The 13,405-nt window shown below is 42.8% G+C and overlaps 2 protein-coding genes and 1 pseudogene across 4 annotated transcripts in view; all 3 read left to right on the top strand.

Annotated features, from left to right (window-relative positions):
- LOC146472173 (uncharacterized) overlaps positions 1-13,405 on the top strand; it is a 241,432-nt gene that overhangs the window by 193,917 nt on the left and 34,110 nt on the right. The gene's annotated exons all lie outside the window — the stretch shown is intronic.
- The window catches only part of LOC146472174 (uncharacterized), an 84,108-nt pseudogene that overhangs the window by 36,593 nt on the left and 34,110 nt on the right, over positions 1-13,405 (top strand). Inside the window, exons 2-5 of the transcript XR_014866590.1 lie at positions 5,296-6,527; positions 7,563-7,670; positions 8,347-8,439; positions 9,429-13,312. The product of XR_014866590.1 is annotated as an uncharacterized LOC146472174 (transcript). The remainder of the gene's footprint in view (positions 1-5,295; positions 6,528-7,562; positions 7,671-8,346; positions 8,440-9,428; positions 13,313-13,405) is intronic.
- Positions 1-13,405, top strand: part of LOC146472176 (uncharacterized) — a 128,271-nt gene that overhangs the window by 88,372 nt on the left and 26,494 nt on the right. The window lies entirely within an intron of this gene.

Genomic DNA, 13,405 nt, shown 5'->3' with positions numbered 1-13,405 from the left:
ATCATATTCCATACATTCTATGTAGGTCTTGCTAATCCAGTGGCTAGTACTGTGCATGTACACGGGGAAAAAAAAAACCTTGTGTTTTAGGGATTTCTATTTGAAAACAATATTGGTCAAGCAAACATGAAATCACACACAACCACCCTACTGAAACAAGCTTTTATTTCTATTTACAGTTTTAATTTAGCATTAGAGTTGAAGGTTGTTTGTGAAGGCTTCCTGTGATGTCCAGGTTGACAATTAAGGTAACTCTCAGTCTGCCGGTAATTGAACTGATATAGCTAACACACATCTTGAATATTGTACAGTCAACACACACAATTTGTGTGCACTGTTGGTCTGGTAAACAAGAGCTAACCCCAGGGCAGATGTCCATTCCTACCCACACTAAGCTAACCTCATCCCTGTGAGGTGCAAGATCCCCCAAACATACAAGGTAGCAAACCCCAGTGCAGCTATTCACTCTCCCTAAACTAACCTACTCATACTCCTATAAAATGCCCCATACCCCAAACAAGAACAGGTGTTTACCCTCCACAAGCTTAGCTTACCTTACCCGTATGAGATACAAAAATACCCAAACAATACCTCTCCTCAGGACAGGTGATCATCCTCCCCACACTAAGTTAACCTTACTTCTATGAGGTGTCCAATCCACAAAACAATAGCTCACCCCAGGGCATGAGTCCATCCTTACCAAACTAAGCTAACCTTACCCCTATAGGATGTTAGGCAATCCCCCAAACAGCAGCTATCCCCAGGATGTTCACTTCTTGCAAACTGAGAAAACTTTATCCCTATGAGGTGTCCAATCCCCCAAAAAAGAGCTAACCCCGGGGCAGGTGTTCACCCTCCCCAAAGTAAACTACCTTTCCACCTAAAGGGCATTCAACTCCCCAAACAATAGCTAGACTTCCCAGACTAAGTCTAGCTTACCCCTCTAAGGTGCCCAATACCCCAAATTATAGCTTACCCCAGGGCATGTGTTCACTCTCCCTAGACTAAGCTTACCTTGCCCCTCTAACATTTCCCAATCCCCCCAACAATAGCTAACCCCAAGGCAGGTCCTTACTCTCACCAAACTAAGCTAACCTTACCCCTATTAGGTACCCAAGACCCCAAACAATAGCTATACCCAGGACAGGTGTTCACGCTCCCCAAACTAAGCTAGGGCTCGCGTTGACCCTCCCCAAACCAAGGTAACCTTACCCCTCTGAGGTGCCCAATTCCCCAAACAAGAGCTAATCCCAGAGTAGGTGTCGACCCTCCCCAATCTAAGGTAACCTTACCCCTATGTTGTGCTCAATCCCCCCCCAAACAATAGCTGATCCCAGGGTAGGTGTTGACCCTCCCCAATCTAAGGTAACCTTACCCCTATGTTGTGCTCAATTCCCCCCCCCCCCCAAACAATAGCTAATCCCAGGGTAGGTGTCGACCCTCCCCAATCTAAGGTAACCTTACCCCTATGTTGTGCTCAATCCCCCCCCCCCAAACAATAGCTAATCCCAGGGTAGGTGTTGACCCTCCCCAATCTAAGGTAACCTTACCCCTATGTTGTGCTCAATCCCCCCCCCCCAAACAATAGCTAATCCCAGGGTAGGTGTCGACCCTCCCCAATCTAAGGTAACCTTACCCCTATGTTGTGCTCAATCCCCCCCCCCCCCCAAATAATAGCTAATCCCAAGGTAGGTGTTGACCCTCCCCAATCTAAGGTAACCTTACCCCTATGTTGTGCTCAATCCCCCCCACCAAACAATAGCTAATCCCAGGGTAGGTGTCGACCCTCCCCAATCTAAGGTAACCTTACCCCTATGTTGTGCTCAATCCCCCCCCCCCCCCCAAACAATAGCTAATCTCAGGGTAGGTGTTGACCCTCCCCAATCTAAGGTAACCTTACCCCTATGTTGTGCTCAATCCCCCCCAAACAATAGCTAATCCCAGGGTTGGTGTTGACCCTCCCCAGTCTAAGCTAATCTTAACCCTATGGGGTGCCCAAGCCGTCAAACAATAGCTTATCCCAGGGAAGGTGTTGACCCTCCCCAATCTACGCTAATCTTAACCCTATGGGGTGCCCAATCCCCCAAACAATAGCTAATCCCAGGGTAGGTGTTGACCCTCCCCAATCTAAGCTAATCTTAACCCTATGGGGTGCCCAAGCCGTCAAACAATTGCTTATCCCAGGGAAGGTGTTGACCCTCCCAAATCTAAGGTAACCTTACCCCTATGTTGTGCTGAATCCCCCCCCCCCCCCCAAACAATAGCTAATCCCAGGGTAGGTGTTGACCCTCCCCAATCTAAGCTTATCTTAACCCCATTGGGTGCCCAATCCCCCAAACAATAGCTAATCCTAGGGTAGGTGTTCACCCTCCCCAATCTAAGCTAATCATAACCCTATGGGGTGCCCAATCCCCCAAACAATAGCTAATCCCAGGGTAGGTGTTGACCCTCCCCAGTCTAAGCTAATCTTAAACCTATGGGGTGCCCAAGCCGTCAAACAATTGCTTATCCCAGGGAAGGTGTTAACCTTTCTAAGACTAAGCTCACGTTTCCCGTATGGGATGCCCAATTTTCTTAACAATAGGTAACCCCAGGGTAGGTGTTCACACTCCCCAAATTAAGCTAATTTTTCTCCTATGAGTTGCTCAATTTCCCAAGCAATAGCCAACCGCAGGGCAGGTGTTCACCCTTCCAAAACTTAGCTAACCTTTCTCCTAACAGGTGCCCAATCACCTAAGCAACAACTAACCCCAAGACAGGTGTTCACTCTCCCCAAACTAAGGTAACCTTACCCCTATGGGATGCCCAATCCCCCAAACAAGAGGTAGCCCCAGGGTAGGTGTTGACCCTCCCCAATCTAAGCTAATCTTAATTCTATGGGGTGCCCAAGCCGTCAAACAATTGCTTATCCCAGGGAAGGTGTTGACCCTCCCTAACACCTACCCTGGGATTAGTGCTCAATCCCCCCCCCCCCAAACAATAGCTAATTCCAGGGTGTTGACCCTCCCCAATCTAAGCTAATCTTAACCCTATGGGGTGCCCAATCCCCCAAACAATAGCTAATCCCAGGGTAGGTGTTGTCACCCTCCCCAGTCTAAGCTAAACTTAACCCTATGGGGTGCCCAATCCCCCAAACAATAGCTAATCCCAGGGTAGGTGTTCACCCTCCCCAGTCTAAGCTAATCTTAACCCTATGGGGTGCCCAAGCCGTCGAACAATTGCTTATCCCAGGGAAGGTGTTCACCCTTCTAAGACTAAGCTCACGTTTCCCGTATGGGATGCCCAATTTTCTTAACAATAGGTAACCCCAGGGTAGGTTTTCATACTCCCCAAATTAACCTAATTTTTCTCCTATGAGGTGCTCAATTTCCCAAGCAAATAGCCAACGGCAGGGCAGGTGTTCACCCTTCCAAAACTTAGCTAACCTTTCTCCTAACAGGTGCCCAATCCCCTAAGCAGCAACTAACCCCAAGACAGGTGTTCACTCTCCCCAAACTAAGGTAACCTTACCCCTATGGGATGCCCAATCCAAGTAATAGCTAACCACAGGGCAGGTGTTCGACCTTACAAAACTTTCCTAACCTTTCTCCTATCAGGTGTCCTGAATCCTCTCTAAGCAAGGGCTAACCCCAGGGTAGGTGTCTACCCTCCCCAAACTAAGCTAACCTTACTGTACTTGTATGAGGTGTGCAATCCCCCAATCAACAACTAACCCTAGGGCATGTGTTGACCCTCCCTAAACTAAGCTCACCATAGTTGTATGGGTCCCCAAACTAAACTAACCTTACCCCTGTGAGTTGCACAATCCCCTAAACAAAAGCTGTCTTCACGGCAGTTGACCCTCCTTAAATTAAGTTAACCTTACTCGTATGAGTCCCCAAGTTAAGCTAACCTTACCTTTTTTGTTTGCTGAATCCTCCAACTGATAGCTTATCATTTCTATGAAATATCTGTTTCCCAAAGGTAAAATAAGAACTGTAAGAAAAAAAAAAGAAATGATTTTTCCATGTTTTGAAATAAGGTAACTCAACATTTTGATGCATTTTCTTTTCCTTTTATTTTTTTTTTTGGGGGGGGGGGGGGTGGTGGGATGGTGGTGATGTTCATTAGGTATCTTGCACAAAGTTCCCAAGCTGAGTTGCACTGTATTCCAAACTTTTCAATCAAGTTTATTCCCTATCCCTATGTAACAATCCTGATTAAGTAGAAGAAAGACCCTTGCAGTAAGTTACACAAATTAAGCAGTTATGAAAATAAAGCCTGAAAAAATTTCAGGCTTAAATGGGATTCGAACCCATCACCTCTACAATGCCAGTGCAGTGCTCTACCAACTGAGATATCGAGTCAACTGGGATCTGGTCATATTGTGAGTTTGTAATATACCCTTGAATAATGAATAAATGAATATGAATATATGAAACTTATATTTGAACTGTGGGTGTAAGATTAAATAGAAGAAACACCCTCACAGACCCTCTATTTACTCTTTCACCCACAGTTCAAATATATGTTTGATATAGTCATATTCATGTAGCAGTCCTGAGCTACAATGTGGACTTCACTCACCCAATGTAACCACTTAGAAAAGTCCCATTGTTACCAATGGTTTTGCTTTTCCATACAACCACCTTTCTGCCCATACATATTAACCCCTTCACCTACTGATATTAATCAGTAGACACTTGGGAATCCATATTTTTGGGATTCCATACCTTAATACCTGGGATACCAGTGCTAGTGAAATTACGGATTCGCTGAAACTAATTTTATATAAAGCTGTACATGAGGCTGAGCAAAGTTAACTCATAATGTTGTGGCCTGTTCTACTTGTCAGTAGCAGTTTTGGGCCTTTGAACTTTGGATCTTAGTGAAAGCAAAGACATTTGATAAGCTACAATACACTGTTTCAAATTTTATCTGAGACATAAGGGAAGAAGGCTTCTTATTTTCAATCTACACTGTAAAGAACATTTTTGTTCCTCTGACCATGTAGTAAAGGAATTGTTTCTTCCATGTTATGAAAGTTTGTGAAAAAAAGTCGTACTTTCTAGTTTGTTATCACACTGACTAAATTGGGGTACGATTGTGAATAAAACCTTCTTACTGAACAGGTACATTCAACTTAAATGATCCATGTGTATTCAGCCTTCTTAAATTCAATCCTCTCATTCTTCTAACACCAGCAAGCTGAATAGATTTAACTAATTTTGAACATTACATCTGATAACTGTGTGGCCTTAAACCAACTCAACACGTGGTATTTCCTTCATTAAATCAATTTCACATTTGTTTTAGGATTCCTCCTTGCCTAGTACGTCAGCCTCTACATCACAGGAATGCCTAGAAAGTGGGTCAACTTTGGCTTCCAACGGGACACTGAACGTTACTCTGTTGAGTAGTGAATGGCGATCTACAAAAGGAGGCTTGTCAACCATTAACAGAGAACTTGCCATCCAGTTGGCAAAACACCACAATGTGGAAGTCAGTGTCTATCTCCCTCAGTGTAGTGAAGAGGACAAAAGGGGCGCTGCTAGTCACAATGTCAATCTAATTGAAGCAGAGGAGATGCCTGGTTATGATGATCCACTGGTTGGCCACCATTCCAAAAGATCATGTCATGGACTGTGTGATAGGCCATGGAGTCCATCTCGGTCGTCAAGTGCCCCACATAAAACGTCTGCATGGTGATTGTAAATGGATTCAGGTTGTTCATACCGACCCTGAAGAACTTGGAATGTTCAAGAGCTATGCAGACCCCATTTCCAAAGGTGAGAAAAAGCACCAGGCAGAGGTGAAACTCTGTGAATTAGCTGATCAAGTCGTGGCTGTTGGACCCAAGCTAGCTGAAGCTTTCTCCTGTTACCTCCGTTCCAGTGGAAAGGACCAAGATGTTCTCAATCTCACCCCAGGGGTGTTCTCTGAGTTTGCTTATGTGAAGCAAGCCACTGAAGAAAGAAAAACATTTCGCGTTTTAGTGTTTGGACGTGGGGATAACAAAGACTTTCACCTAAAGGGATATGATATTGCTGCCAGGGCAATTGCTGAGCTAAAAGACGTGTCACAACCCTACAAACTTGTGTTTGTTGGTGCACCAAGTGGAGAAGAAGAGAAAGTCAGGGAAATGTTACTCAAGGAAGGCATTGCTCCTACTCAACTAACTGTGCGTAGTTTTAAGGAAAGAGAGCAGCTAGCTCAACAGTTTTCCGAGGCAGATCTTGCTGTTATGCCGTCAAGAACCGAAGGCTTTGGGCTGGCTGCTCTTGAAGCTTTGTCTGCTGGCCTCCCTGTGCTTGTCAGTGGTAACTCGGGTCTTGGAGATGCTTTAAAGAAACTGCCGTATGGTTCTTACAGCGTCGTGAATTCAGAAGATCCTAAAGTGTGGGCCAAGGCAATCGGGGCTGTTCGTGAAAAAGACAGGGATGTACGGCTTGAAGAGGCTAAAGATCTTTGTGGAAAATATGCACAGAAATACAGTTGGGAGGAACAATGTGGCAGACTTGTAGAAAGGATGATGAATATTGCTCTAGGTATGTGCAGTAGTAGTTGTTGCGTCACACTTAAACTTATTACCAATGGATGAGTGTGGGGAAGGTAACTGCAAGGTCTGTAGGGGAGCTGCAAGCAAGCACGAAAGATAACCATGACAACCCTGTGAGCGGCAACCACCCAGGCACCGTCACACTGAATACTTAGTGGAATATTGAATACTTTCCAATACTTACGTCGAGGAAGGGGAGGAACGGGAGCAAAGCAAAGGATTTCTGCACCCTAGATTCCAGTGGGAAGGGTTATATCGGGAATAGAGTAGAACCCCGGTAACTCGAACTCGGATAATTCAAACTCGAACTAAATTTTGTTTCCCTTGATCGAAATTTACCCCAATAACTTGAATTGTGGTTCTTGCAACTCACCACTGATGTCATCCTGTTAGTTCCTCCTGTCATGTTATTTGTAAAAAACAAGCTGGAATTGACACTTCTAAAGCAATTCAATTTTAATCAGTGCAACAGATCACGCATTTGACAGTCATTTTCGATCTTTTTAGTCAAACCGCATGCACTGCCTGTTAAGTTGTCACATAGAAAACAAAAAGTTCATAGTACAAGTCCATAATGTTCACATCTCAAGGCACTCCAATTCTTTCTTTAAAATGTTGACAACGTTTATTTTTGACCCGAAAGCGTCAGCTTACATGGGACTTACAGTTTCTGATGAGAGTAAACTTGTTTAATTTGATAATCAATAAACTATAAATTATTTACATGTACATGAAAAGTTGAATTGCCGATCTAACTTGATAACTGCAACCCCCACTAACTTGAACAGTTTTTCGTCTCCCTTCAGAGTTCGAGTTACCGGGGTTCTACTGTATAAGGTACATTTAGAGAAGTCTTCAGATGGCACAGAGACGTTTTTTTTTTTTTTTGCTATTCAGCAAACTTGAAGTGGCAACTTCTATTCCTTCCGCTTGCCCCACAAAAAGAAGTAGTTGATGGTAAAATACTAGGAAATCTGAAAGTATCATGACAGTTGTTACAAGATGGTTTTTATTTGTCTGACAGGGGACAAAGAAGATAAGCAAGATTCATTGATGAAAGGCAAAGATTCAATAACCTCCATGGTTTCCCAGGCTTATCAGGAACACACGCAGGCTGGGATTCTTCACAGAGGTATCGTATTATCATTGAAAACCTTTGATAGGGTAAACCTGTACAACGTGGCTTCATGTGCACTGAAGCCTCAAGTTTGGTTGTTTTCACCAACTTTACTTAGGGTAAGACCCAAATCGCACATGTAATCACACATTATTGCTAAAGTATGGGACTATGGTTGAACAGTTTTTCATCCATTGCAGGGTGTTACGCATGTCACAAATTTCTCGCGAGACAAAGTTGTGTAAAACATTCTCAGAGAAAGCTTACTTTAGGTGTGCTTTGATACAGGAACAGAGTTTATATACTGAGCGACTTTCAACTGAGTGTCGAAAGTAATTTCGCGTTGGCCTTTGGTTTTGCATTGCAATGCTCTGTGACTGGTTAACAAAACTCATGCCACTTTCCCAACCAATGGGAATCCAAACCAAAACCAGTTGTGTTTTCGCCACACGCGTTTTCCCAGGCTTGGCGCCAGTTACATGTATTTGCTTCAAATTTTGATTGGCTCATTGTGTTGTTTACATCTGATGCGATTGGCCAGAGTAATTACTTTGGTTTTGGTTTTACAACACTCAATTGGAAACTGCTCTATTCATCAAGTCATCTGCAGGCCTAAAGTTATAACTTCTTGGACAGATAACCAGTCTTTAGTGCGAAGTAGCTAAGGCCTATTTTTTCATCACTTCACCAGAAGATCAAGCCACAGAAAAGGGCAAAAGACCGTTATATACAAGTGGTACTCCATCTCCAAAGAAACCTAGACTTGCAACAAATGACCATGAAGGTGAGTATTGTGTAGCTTTTTCGGGGAGGGTTAACAGCCATGAATCAAAGTACTTTTTCAAGCAAATTGAGGCCGAAGCGAGACGCGTCTTGTTACAGTCAACTGCATGTGGGTGTAGGGTTACATTTGCCCAGCAAGATTCTTGTGTTTCCCCTCAATCATTTAAACCCCTACAGAAAATGTTTTTGGTCTTGGAAGAGACTTGATAGATAAAGAAATGAAAATGTATCAGGAAAGGGGGGAATGAAACCACGGAATCAATCCTCTTTAATTTTTGTTGCAAAAGGTATCATTGGTCATTGTGGTAGAATGTATAATAATAATATTAATCATCATTATCGCCATCTATGTCGTTGTCATCATCATAAATAAAATTGTTTGACTCGCAATGTAGTCACTTAACTTAAAGATTGCGACGTTTGAACTGCTTACTGCTTGTCTTCATCAGGCGATGAGGCTGACTGATTATGTTCCAGTTTTTATATTACAAAGGTTGGCTGTGATTGGCTGATTTTGATTCTTGCTGCTTTGGGAAGAAACCATCCCCTCAGTGGGCCGCAGTTGCTCCGGTCTCCTGTTGCGTTTCTTGATCGTTAGTATACAGACATCCCGAATGTCTATTCAATTAGTTAGGCTGTAGCCTGATGTGGACCGCTACCTTGACCCTGTATTTATTCAATGTAAGCCTTATCGATAAACTTCCCCTTGTTCCAAAGCAGATGGTGGCCAGTCTTGTTGGCATGCACTGAAACAGAGGAGGTTAAGGTTAAGAAATTTTGTTCGAACATAATATGCAAGTAGGAAATTTTAACCCACTAACCAGTAAATTGAACATTAAAAAGAGAGTCTGTCTAGGACTCATTGTTTGGTTGGTTTTTTATTAACACCCTTTTGAGGTTGTGACGGTTTTTTATTACATGAGTATACTCCATATATTAAGTTTCTCTCTCGAAATAATGTTGATCGTTACTTCTTTTTAATTTTCCTAGCAGTTACGGACAACTCAGTTGTTGTGAAGTTGCTCAAAGCCGAGTACAATAGACGAGCCCAGCTGAGGCCCCTTCTTTGGGACAACACTATGCAGCTACCTCTTGAAGACGTCTACACAAGATTGAAAATTGTTTCAAGACCAAAAGCAGGTGCAGTTCAAACAAAAGGGAATGAGGTGAACGCACATAACATCTTGGAGGGTCTTCGCAGTGGCGAGTTTGTTGGGCAAGCAGGACGTCATGAGGTGAACATATATGATAACATCCTAAGCATTGTTAACAGAGGCGAGATTGTTCCACAACCAGAATGTGATGAGGTGAATGTGTATGACATCTTCAGGGCTCTTAACAAAGGTGAGGATGTCATGACACTTGTTGAGGGAAACCCCGGAATTGGCAAAACAACATTTTGCCTTAAACTTTCCTATGACTGGGCAAATCAAAACACTGCAACAACATTTACCTTTCCCAAATTCGAACTTGTGCTGCTACTAAAATGCCGTGACATTGATGGAGGTATAATGGACGCCATTATTGAGCAACTTCTGCCAAAGGATATTAACAAAAATATCAAGGAAAAGCTACTGGATTTCCTGAAGGACATTCATAACCAGGAGAAAATTTTAATTATTTTGGACGGTCTGGACGAGCTTCCCGAAAAATCAAAGCATCATGTTGATGACCTTCTTCACAGAAGAATTCTCCCATTTTGCTATGTCCTGGCCACGTCACGGCAAGAGAGAGGAATTGATGCAAGGAAGAAGTATGTTTTTGACATTCTTTTACAGATCGAAGGATTCACTGAAAGTGATGCTTTCGAGTATATCAGGAAGCATTTTAAGAATGTTGGTCCAGAGCATTCATTGAAGGGTGAAAGGCTCATTGAAGAAATCAAAGAGAACACATTATTACATGCCCTTCGAAATAATCCACTAAATCTACTTCTCCTGTGCATTATTTATCAAGACTATGAAGGAAAATTGCCGTCTTCCCGTACTGAGCTTTACCAAATCATTGTCCGTTGTCTTTTGAGAAGATATTGTGCAAAACATAATCTTAAGCTCTGTGAAGATGACAGAGATTTAGACAAGCAATTTAAAAAGAGCTCCTTGCACTTGGAAAGCTAGCTTGGAAATGCCTCTTGAACGATCGCCATAGTTTTCGTGAAGACGAATTGAAAGAATTGGAAAGAAGAAATGACAAATTGGTAGCACGTGGACTAGGCCTTCTTTACAAGGAGGAAAGTCTGAAGAAGTTGAATCCACAACATGAATACTGCTTTCTTCACAAAACGTTCCAAGAGCACCTGGCTGCATTATACATTGCGCACAAGTTACGAAGAAACAAGTTCAACGTATTTGAGTATTTACACTTTGATGATTTGGTAGAAAAATATCCACAAGTGTTTCTATTTGTAGCTGGGATGCTAGGTGAGGAAGCAAATATTCTGTTTAGTCAGATTGGTGAAAAGCTGCATAGCTCGGGTAACTGGGACTGGCATGGATGCAGTGAGGCGGCAGCAAAGTTTTTCATTGAAAGCTTCAGTGAAAGTGGAAATGCTGCAAAAATGGCGGGTGCTCTTTTTTACTTCATACCTTTTCCAGTGGACGCACACCTTGATGTTAGTGACTTAAATGAAGATTTTTCTATTAGTGTAGGGTACGACAACCTTCTCCATGTGTCGAGAAGATCTTCCGGCCACTTTGTCCGTGTTTTAGGGGCCTGTAAAAAGTTTTCAAATATACAGAAGCCTTTCACACTTGACTTGTTTCATTCATCTTTGCCAAACATACAACTGCCTCCGCATGTTGTTACCATATTCAGAGATGTCTTCGAGTCTTGCTCACAGCTGAGGACGCTGAACATTTCTTTAACCGAAATAACAGAACATATAGCAGATGTTCTGTTTGAAAGGTTGTCAGCAAGTAATTGTTTATCGGCATTGAGCCTTGCTGTGCAGAAGGGTATCTCTTGTGACGTAGCTGCCATCATTGGTAAAGGTTTGGCTACAAGCAAGAGCTTAACAAAAGTGACTTTCACATTGTCAGGAGAATGTCATGATGCTTGGGCTGCAGCTCTTGAAAAAGGATTATCTGCCGATACGCCACTTACATCTGTTGTTCTCAGGATTCGTTGCTTGGGTAAAACTGCTATCCAAGCTTTAGAAAAGCTTCTATCAAACAAATCTCTGGCCTCTCTGTCCCTCATCATTTGTGGAGATGTGCAAGATTTATTAGCTGCTGCTCTTAGTAGAGGACTCACAGGACAAACCGTTTTGAAGTCTCTCGATTTATGTGTTGAAGGAAGACTGAGCTTATGTGGCGCTAATTTAATACAAAGAGGTCTGACGGAAAATTGTTCTCTGAATGATTTAAGAATATCTGTTTTCGGAGAGCTTCCTGACAACTGGCATGCTTTAGTGGAAAATCTACAGACAGCTAAAAAGTCACAGGTTTCTTTGGCTTTTCATCCAGAAATCTTCTGTCAAGTGACGGCTAATCAGGTAGCTCATTTTCTTCCAGTTGTGGTGCACAAAGGGTTTCTTCCAGAACATCACTTAACAGTCAACCTTTGGGGTGAGCTGAGCTGTGAAGGCGCGGAAGCTTTATGTGAAACCTTGATGGGTACCCCACTGTTTCACCTGACTTTGAATGTCCGTGGAAATTTAACCGCTAGTATTGCTACTTGCACGACAAGATATCTCAATCTAAACAAAACATTGTCCTCCGTAAGTGTCAACATTTGGGGAGGCTTGGCTAAAGAGGAAAGGAATCTCTTTCAAGTAATTTTAGACGAGAACCCAACTGTTACGCTAAATGTACACGACGTGCATTCACGTCCAGATGAACCAAGTGATGATCCTGATGTCTGTGTTGACGATCTTACATCACTGGCAACGCTCATTACCCAACTGAGAAATACCAGACGGGAAAAGCTCAGTGTTGCAATGTTCTTCTCCAGCCATATGGTTGAAGACTCGCATTTATCTCATGCTATGATACAAAACACATCATTAAATGCACTCACTCTGACAGTAGATGGATTCTACGGCATCCAAACTTCCTGGATAGTCAGTCTGGTTTTCATTTTGCAGGAAACCACATTGAATGCACTCACTCTGAAAATTAATGACTACAATAATTTCGGTGATTTGTTAGTGTACAATGTTGTTAAGGGTTTGCGCGAACAGAGATCATTGAAATCACTCACTGTGATCATTAACAAGTACAGCAAGGGTGGATATGTCTCTGAAGCTGTCCGTAACTTTCTGGGAAGGCAGTTAGCAAACACTTTATTGAATGCATTCACTCTTACAATTAACAGCTACTGCACCTTCAGCAGTGGTAGCATGCTGACATTTTTCTTTTCGGCCCCATTAAGTACACTCACTCTGACAATTAGCAACTACAGCGACATAAGTGATGGCTGGGAACATGGTTTGGGTAATGTTTTGGCAGAGAACAAGTCTTTATCTACACTCAATCTAACATTAAACATCTACGGTGAAGGAAGTGGTGACTTTTTACCCAAATTTTGTGACATTTTAATGAGATGCGAGTCACTAACCACACTGAGATTACGACTGAATGACCAACGTGTAACCCAAGGCAGCCGTGGATACGACTTAAGTAAACTTGTGGTAAAATCCAAATCACTTTCCTTGATTGATCTAACTGTCAGCTTTTATGGAGTGGAAGACATTTCGTCAGCTAAAATTTGAGTTGTGGAACGCAGTATTACTTCTGAAAACTTGCCTGTGCACCCCAACTGTGGTTAGCGGTGCTAAACGTTGGTGGCCATTTGACCTATCCATTAATTTTGCTGAAGCAAGACTGTGGGCCTGTCTGCAGATGGATACGACGAAAGCAGATGTCAATGCAAATGTAAGCACAAGAATCTTTACGCATGTCGTAACAAAAAGCAGGCAATTGCCCACGTGCAGACGTCTCATTTTCTTTTGCTTTACGCGAAAAGCA

The sequence above is a fragment of the Pavona decussata genome, unplaced genomic scaffold (genome assembly GCF_977016875.1).
Source record: "Pavona decussata unplaced genomic scaffold, jaPavDecu1.1 SCAFFOLD_100, whole genome shotgun sequence".
In the NCBI taxonomy this organism is placed as follows: domain Eukaryota; kingdom Metazoa; phylum Cnidaria; class Anthozoa; order Scleractinia; family Agariciidae; genus Pavona; species Pavona decussata.
Note: the sequence above shows the minus strand (reverse complement) of the source record. Positions and strands in the feature narration are given on the sequence as shown.